This window comes from Triticum dicoccoides, chromosome 6A (genome assembly GCF_002162155.2).
Source record: "Triticum dicoccoides isolate Atlit2015 ecotype Zavitan chromosome 6A, WEW_v2.0, whole genome shotgun sequence".
NCBI classification, from domain to species: Eukaryota; Viridiplantae; Streptophyta; class Magnoliopsida; order Poales; family Poaceae; genus Triticum; species Triticum dicoccoides.
Window position 1 is genome coordinate 4,528,851 of NC_041390.1, and position 9,344 is coordinate 4,538,194.

General features: G+C 42.8%; 1 pseudogene; it reads left to right on the plus strand.

The window, feature by feature from the left end:
* The window catches only part of LOC119318935, a 17,217-nt pseudogene that overhangs the window by 6,139 nt on the left and 1,734 nt on the right, over window positions 1-9,344 (plus strand).

Sequence of the window (9,344 nt, forward strand, 5' to 3'; positions counted from 1 at the left end):
GAGCTCGGTCGAGGGCGGTGGCGGTGAGGTCGAGGGCGGCGACAGTGTGGTCGAGAGCGGCGGCGGTGAGGTTGAGGGCGGGCGGCGGCGGCGGCGGTGAGGGCGCAGGCGCGCTCGGACTCGGGCGGCGGCGACAGGGAGTAGGGGAACAGGCCGGTGGGGGGGAAAGGAGGACCTAGCGAAATTTTGATGCGGGGGGTGGTTAACTCGAACTAGCAGTAGCGCACGTATAGAAGACGCTTTATAGCTAACTTATCTACATCGCGTTTTGGGGAAAACCGCTACTGCTAATGGAAGCAGTTATTTCTTTTGTTTAGTAAAAACATCAAAAATATACATTGGTCATCATTGATCTTTTTGTGTATAATCTAAACAGTCAACATGAATCCTCACTGTACCTGTATAGGTACAGGCGAGGATTCATATTGCAACCACAAATCATACACATATAGTTCAATGAAGACCAAGTGCTCGAGATAGGTTGAGAAGCAACATATTTAAGGTGGTAAACACCTTGTTCGCTTAGCAGTATGGGACTAAACTTAATTAGTTGCGGTCATACTTAGCAGCAGCGAGTTTTGAGCAAAACCGCTGCTACTAAGTTCTTTAGCAGTAGCGCGTCCACGGGAAGGGCGCTACTACTATATCTTTCCTGGAGGCAACACCATGGCAATTATAGTAGTAGCGCTCTTTTCACCTAGAGCGCTACTGCTACTCAGTCATTAGCAGCGCTCTTTTCTAAAGCTCGTTGCTGCTAATTAGCAGTAGCGTCTGTTTTTAGACCGCGCTGCTGCTAAGATTCTGTGTATAAGGTTTTCCCTTGTAGTGATGGGCCATAAGGGAGAACAGGAGGGCCGGCCAGGGCAGGCCGCGCGCCCCCTCCCCCCTAGTCCGAATAGGACAAGGAAAGGGGGGGCGGCGCCCCCCTTTCCTCTTTCTCCCTTCCTCCTTCCTTTTCCAACAAGGCAAGAGGGGGGAGTCCTACTCCCGTTGGAGTAGGACTCCTCCAGGCGCACCCATAGGGCCGGCCGCACCTCCCCCTCTCCCTCCTTTATATACTGAGGCAAGGGGGCACCCCGTGACACACAAGTTGATCCTCGTGATCGTTCCTTAATTGTGTGCGGTGCCCCCTTCCACCATATTCCACCTCGGTCATATCATAGTGGTGCTTAGGCGAAGCCCTGCGTCGGTAGAACATCATCACCGTCATCACGCCGCCGTGCTGACGAAACTCTCCCTCAACGTTTTGCTGGATCGGAGCCCGAGGGACGTCACCGAGTTGAACTTGTGCAGAACTCGGAGGTGCCGTACGTTCGGTACTTGGATCGGTTGGATCAGGAAGACGTACGACTACTTCCTCTACGTTGTGTCAACGCTTTTGTTGCCGGTCTACGAGGGTACGTAGACAACACTCTCCCCTCTCGTTGCTATGCATCACCATGATCTTGTGTGTGCGTAGGAATTTTTTTGAAATTACTACGTTCCCCAACAGTGGTATCAGAGCCTAGGTTTTATGCGTTGATGTTGTGCACGAGTAGAACACAAGTGAGTTGTGGGAGATATAAGTCATAATGCTTACCAGCATGTCATACTTTGGTTCGGCGGTATTGTTGGATGAAGCGGCCCGGACCAACATTACGCGTACGCTTACGCGAGACTGGTTCTACCGACGTGCTTTGCACACAAGTGGCTGGCGGGTGTCAGTTTCTCCAACTTTAGTTGAACCAAGTGTGGCTACGCCCGGTCCTTGCGAAGGTTAAAACAACACCAACTTGACAAACTATCGTTGTGGTTTTGATGCGTAGGTAAGAACGGTTCTTGCTAAGCCCGTAGCAGCCACGTAAAACTTGCAACAACAAAGTAGAGGACGTCTAACTTGTTTTTGTAGGGCATGTTGTGATGTGATATGGTCAAGACATGATGCTAAATTTTATTGTATGAGATGATCATGTTTTGTAACCGAGTTATCGGCAACTCGCAGGAGCCATATGGTTGTCGCTTTATTGTATGCAATGCAATTGCGCTGTAATGCTTTACTTTATCACTAAGCGGTAGCGATAGTCGTGGAAGCATAAGATTGGCGAGACGACAACGATGCTACGATGGTGATCAAGGTGTCGCGCCGGTGACGATGGTGATCATGAAGGTGCTTCGGAGATGGAGATCACAAGCACAAGATGATGATGGCCATATCATATCACTTATATTGATTGCATGTGATGTTTATCTTTTATGCATCTTATCTTGCTTTGATTGACGATAGCATTATAAGATGATCCCTTACTAAATTATCAAAGTATAAGTGTTCTCCCTGAGTATGCACCATTGCGAAAGTTCTTCGTGCTGAGACACCACGTGATGATCGGGTGTGATAGGCTCTACGTTCAAATACAACGGGTGCAAAAAAGTTACACACGCGGAATACTCAGGTTTAACTTGACGAGCCTAGCATATAACAGATATGGCCTCGAAACACGGAGACCGAAAGGTCGAGCGTGAATCATATAGTAGATATGATCAACATATTGATGTTCACCATTGATACTACTCCATCTCACGTGATGATCGGACATGGTTTAGTTGATTTGGATCACATGATCACTTAGAGGATTGGAGGGATATCTTTCTAAGTGGGACTTCGTAAGTAATATGATTAATTAAACTTAAATTTATCATGAACTTAGTAGCTGATAGTATCTTGCTTGTCTATGTTTGATTGTAGATAGATGGCTCATGCTGTTGTTCCGTTGAATTTTAATGCGTTCCTTGAGAAAGCAAAGTTGAAAGCTGATGGTAGCAATTATACGGACTGGGTCCGTAACTTGAGGATTATCCTCATTGCTGCATAGAAGAATTACGTCCTAGAAGCACCGCTAAGTGCCAAGCCTCCTGCAGGAGCAACACCAGATGTTATGAATGTCTGGCAGAGCAAAGCTGATGACTACTCGATAGTTCAGTGTGCCATGCTTTACGGCTTAGAACCGGGTCTTCAACGATGTTTTGAACGTCATGGAGCATATGAGATGTTCCAGGAGTTGAAGTTAATACTTCAAGCAAATGCCCGGATTGAGAGATATGAAGTCTCCAATAAGTTCTATAGCTGCAAGATGGAGGAGAATAGTTCTGTCAGTGAACATATACTCAAAATGTCTGGGTATCATAATCACTTGACTCAACTGGGGGTTAATCTTCCTGTTGATAGTGTCATTGACAGAGTTCTTCAATCACTGCCACCAAGCTACAAAAGCTTCGTGATGAACTATAATATGTAAGGGATGAATAAAACTATTCCTGAGCTCTTTGCGATGCTAAAAGCCGCGGAGGTAGAAATCAAGAAGGAGCATCAAGTGTTGATTGTCAATAAGACCACCAGTTTCAAGAAAAAGGGCAAAGGGAAGAAGAAATGGAACTTCAAGAAGAACAACAAACAAGTTGCTGCTCAGGAGAAGAAACCCAAGTCTGGACCTAAGCCTGAGACTAAGTGCTTCTACTGCAAGCAGACTGGTCACTGGAAGCGGAACTTCCCCAAGTATTTGGCGGATAAGAAGGATGGCAAAGTGAACAAAGGTATATGTGATATACATGTTATTGATGTGTACCTTACTAATGCTCGCAGTAGCACCTGGGTATTTGATATTGGTTCTGTTGCTAACATTTACAACTCGAAACAGGGGCTACGGATTAAGCGAAGATTGGCTAAGGACGAGGTGACGATGCGCGTGGGAAATGGTTCCAAAGTCGATGTGATCGCGGTCGGCACGCTACCTCTACATCTACCTTCGGGATTAGTATTAGACCTAAATAATTGTTATTTGGTGCCAGCGTTGAGCATGAACATTATATCTGGATCTTGTTTGATGCGAGACAGTTATTCATTTAAATTAGAGAATAATGGTTGTTCTATTTATATGAGTAATATCTTTTATGGTCATGCACCCTTAAAGAGTGGTCTATTTTTGATGAATCTCGATAGTAGTGATACACATATTCATAATGTTGAAATCAAAAGATGCAGAGTTGATAATGATAGTGCAACTTATTTGTGGCACTGCCGTTTAGTTCATATCGGTGTAAAGCACATGAAGAAACTCCATACTGATGGACTTTTGGAACCACTTGATTATGAATCACTTGATACTTGCGAACCGTGCATCCACTACTAGCAGTAGCGCGGGTTTTGGGCCTATTAGCAGTGTGGGGGCCGGCGCTACTAATAAGGCGCTACAGCTAACGTATAGCAGCAGCGCGGGTGCCACCCGCACTACTACTACGTCCGTTAGTAGTAGCGTGGGTAAAAACCCGCGCTACTACTAACCAGCAGAATTTTTTTTCGAATTTTTTGCCCGAATTTTCAAATTTCTGAATTATTTGAACCTCTAATCTCTAATCACCCTCACCGCTGCTCAATTTAATCTCTAATCACCCCTCATCATTGCAAATCATCTAACTTCCCGGACGGTCACCCATCCTCTCACTACTCCAGCCTGAGCACGCTTAACTTCTGGGTTCTATTCTATCTCGATTCCAAGTCTGCACTTGTTGTTTTCCTGACAATAGTAAGATGTCAATCCTATTAACCCTCGGGAGTTTAGCTTGAGCATGAAGTCACACATTTCGCTGTTTGAGTTTAAAACTATTGTTCTAAAAAACAATAATTATTTAGTAACACTAATATTTCTTGAATAAGGAGTTTGACCACAGTTTGACCAAATTTGACCAAAATTCCAAAAAACTGAAATAATTATTTAGTAACACTAATATTCTTGAATAATTATTTAGTAACACTAATACATCTTGAATAAGTAGTTTGACCACAGTTTGACTAGATTTGACCAAAATAAAAAAACTGAAATTTGAGCATAACTTTTTGTCCTTTTAGAATTTGAGGATTCTAAAAATTTGCAAACAGGCCATAGGCGGTCTCCATCGTATGCGGAATTTTGTGTTGAACATTTTGATATATTATATGTTTTTTTTCTGACATCGTATGCAAAAGTTATAGTCGTTTTACATTTTCCCTACACTTTTTGCAAAACATGTCCAAATTTAAGTTTTTAAATTTTCCTAACTAGTAGACGTAGTAACATAACTACATCTCAAAGGATTTTAAATTTTGAAACATTTTGATATATTATATGTTTTTTTCTAACATCGTATGCAAAAGTTATAGCCGTTTTACATTTTCCCTACACTTTTTGCAAAACATGTCCAAATTTAAGTTTTTAAATTTTCCTAACTAGTAGATGTAGTAACATAACTACATCTCGAAGGATTTTAATTTTTGAAGTTTTTATCATTTTCTTTTGCTTTTTACAAAACCGAAAAGGCGATCCACCGGGGGGGGGGGTACAGTTTCAAAATGGGACCTTTAGTAGTAGCGAGGGATTTTACCCCTCGCTACTACTATGGCATGTCCCGGAGGGGCACGGTTGAGACCTCTTAGTAGTAGCGAGGGGTAAAAACTTAGTAGTAGCGCTCGCTACTACTATGGCATGGCCCAGGGGCACAGTAGAGACCGCTTAGTAGTAGCGAGGGTTAAAAACCCGCGCTACTACTATGGCATGTCCCGGGAGGCACGGTAGAGACCGCTTAGTAGTAGCGAGGGTTAAAAACCAGCGCTACTGCTATCAACTTAGTAGTAGCGAGGGTTAAAAACCCGCGCTACTGCTACTTAGCAGCAGCGCCTTATTTTAAAGCGCGCTGCTGGTAAGATTCTGTGTATAGGCTTTTCCCTAGTAGTTCTCATAGGTAAGATGACTAAAACGCCGTTTTCCGGTACTATGGAGAGAGCAACGGATTTGTTGGAAATCATACATACAGATGTATGTGGTCCAATGAATGTTGAGGCTCGTGGCGGATATCGTTATTTTCTCACCTTCACAGATGATTTAAGCAGATATGGGTATATCTACTTAATGAAACATAAGTCTGAAACATTTGAAAAGTTCAAAGAATTTCAGAGTGAAGTTGAAAATCATCGTAACAAGAAAATAAAGTTTCTACGATCTGATCGTGGAGGAGAATATTTGAGTTACGAGTTTGGTCTACATTTGAAACAATGCAGAATAGTTTCACGACTCACACCACCCGGAACACCACAGCGTAATGGTGTGTCCGAACATCATAATCGTACTTTATTAGATATGGTGCGCTCTATGATGTCTCTTACTGATTTACCGTTATCGTTTTGGGGTTATGCTTTAGAGACGGCTGCATTCACGTTAAATAGGACACCATCGAAATCCGTTGAGACGACGCCTTATGAACTGTGGTTTGGCAAGAAACCAAAGTTGTCGTTTCTGAAAGTTTGGGGCTATGATACTTATGTGAAAAAGATTCAACCTGATAAGCTCGAACCCAAATCGGAGAAATGTGTCTTCATAGGATACCCAAAGGAGACTGTTGGGTACACCTTCTATCACAGATCCGAAGGCAAGACTTTTGTTGCTAAATTCGGAGTTTTTCTAGAGAAGGAGTTTCTCTCGAAAGAAGTGAGTGGGAGAAAAGTAGAACTTGATGAGGTAACTGTACCTGCTCCCTTATTGGAAAGTAGTACATCACAGAAACCGGTTTCTGTGACACCTACACCAATTAGTGATGAAGCTAATGATAATGATCATGAAACTTCAGATCAAATTACTACCGAACCTCGTAGATCAACCAAAGTAAGATCCGCACCAGAGTGGTACGGTAATCCTGTTCTGGAAGTCATGCTACTAGATCAAGATGAACCTACGAACTATGAAGAAGCGATGGTGAGCCCAGATTCCGCAAAATGGCTAGAAGCCATGAAATCTGAGATGGGATCCATGTATGAGAACAAAGTGTGGACTTTGGTTGACTTGCCCGTTGATCGGCAAGCAATTGAAAATAAATGGATCTTCAAGAAGAAGGCTGACGCTGACGGTAATGTTACTGTCTACAAAGCTCGACTTGTTGCAAAAGATTTTCGACAAGTTCAAGGGATTGACTACGATGAGACCTTCTCACCCGTAGCGATGCTTAAGTCTGTCTGAATCATGTTAGCAATTGTCGCATTTTATGATTATGAAATTTGGCAAATGGATGTCAAAACTGCATTCCTGAATGGATTTCCGGAAGAAGAGTTGTATATGATGCAACCAGAAGGTTTTGTCGATCCAAAGGTAGCTAACAAAGTGTGCAAGCTCCAGCGATCCATTTATGGACTGGTGCAAGCCTCTCGGAGTTGGAATAAACGCTTTGATAGTGTGATCAAAGCATTTGGTTTTGTACAGACTTTTGGAGAAGCCTGTATTTACAAGAAAGTGAGTGGGAGCTCTGTAGCATTTATGATATTATATGTGGATGACATATTATTGATTGGAAATGATATAGAATTTCTGGATAGCATAAAGGGATACTTGAATAAGAGTTTTTCAATGAAAGACCTCGGTGAAGCTGCTTACATATTGGGCATTAAGATCTATAGAGATAGATCAAGACGCTTAATTGGACTTTCACAAAGCACATACCTTGACAAGGTTTTGAAGAAGTTCAAAATGGATCAAGCAAAAAAAGGGTTATTGCCTGTGTTACAAGGTGTGAAGTTGAGTAAGACTCAATGTCCGACCACTGCAGAAGATAGAGAGAAAATGAAAGATGTTCCCTATGCTTCAGCCATAGGCTCTATCATGTATGCGATGCTGTGTACCAGACCTGATGTGTGCCTTGCTATAAGTCTAGCAGGGAGGTACCAAAGTAATCCAGGAGTGGATCACTGGACAGCGGTCAAGAACATCCTGAAATATCTGAAAAGGACTAAGGATATGTTTCTCGTATATGGAAATGACAAAGAGCTCGTCGTAAATGGTTACGTTGATGCAAGCTTTGACACTGATCCGGACGATTCTAACACGCAAACCGGATACGTGTTTTTACTGAACGGTGGAGCTGCCAGTTGGTGCAGTTCTAAACAAAGCGTCGTGGCGGGATCTACATGTGAAGCGGAGTACATAGCTGCTTCGGAAGCAGCAAATGAAGGAGTCTGGATGAAGGAGTTCATATCCGATCTAGGTGTTATACCTAATGCATCGGGTCCAATGAAAATCTTTTGTGACAATACTGGTGCAGTTGCCTTGGCAAAGGAATCCAGATTTCACAAGAGAACCAAGCACATCAAGAGACGCTTCAACTCCATTCGGGATTTAGTCCAAGTGGGAGACATAGAAATTTGCAAGATACATACGGATATGAATGTTGCAGACCCGCTGACTAAGCCTCTTCCACAAGCAAAACATGATCAGCACCAAGGCTCCATGGGTGTTAGAATCATTACTGTGTAATCTAGATTATTGACTCTAGTGCAACTGGGAGACTGAAGGAAATATGCCCTAGAGGCAATAATAAAGTTATTATTTATTTCCTTATATCATGATAAATGTTTATTATTCATGCTAGAATTGTATTAACCGGAAACATAATACATGTGTGAATACATAGACAAAACAGAGTGTCACTAGTATGCCTCTACTTGACTAGCTCGTTGATCAAAGATGGTTATGTTTCCTAACCATAGACATGAGTTGTCATTTGATTAACGGGATCACATCATTAGGAGAATGATGTGATTGACTTGACCCATTCCGTTAGCTTAGCACTTGATCGTTTAGTTTGTTGCTATTGCTTTCTTCATAACCTATACATGTTCCTATGACTATGAGATTATGCAACTCCCGTTTAGCGGAGGAACACTTTGTGTGCTACCAAACGTCACAACGTAACTGGGTGATTATAAAGGTGCTCTACAGGTGTCTCCGAAGGTACTTGTTGGGTTGGCGTATTTTGAGATTAGGATTTGTCACTCCGATTGTCGGAGAGGTATATCTCTAGGCCCTCTCGGTAATGCACATCACTCAAGCCTTGCAATCATTGCAACTAACAAGTTAGTTGCGGGATGATGTATTCCAGAACGAGTAAAGAGACTTGCCGGTAATGAGATTGAACTAGGTATTGAGATACCGACGATCGAATCTCGGGCAAGTAACATAACGATGACAAAGGGAACAACGTATGTTGTTATGCGTTTTGACCGATAAAGATCTTCGAAGAATATGCAGGAGCCAATATGAGCATCCAGGTTCCGCTATTGGTTATTGACCGGAGACATGTCTCGGTCATGTCCACATAGTTCTCGAACCCGTAGGGTCCACACGCTTAAAGTTCGGTGACGATCGTTATTTGGGTTTTTATGTTTTGATGTTCCAAAGGTTGTTCAAAGATCCAGATGTGATCACTGACATGACGAGGAGTCTCGAAATGGTCGAGACATAAAGATTGATATATTGGAAGCTTATATTTGGATATCGGAAACGTTCCGGGTGAAA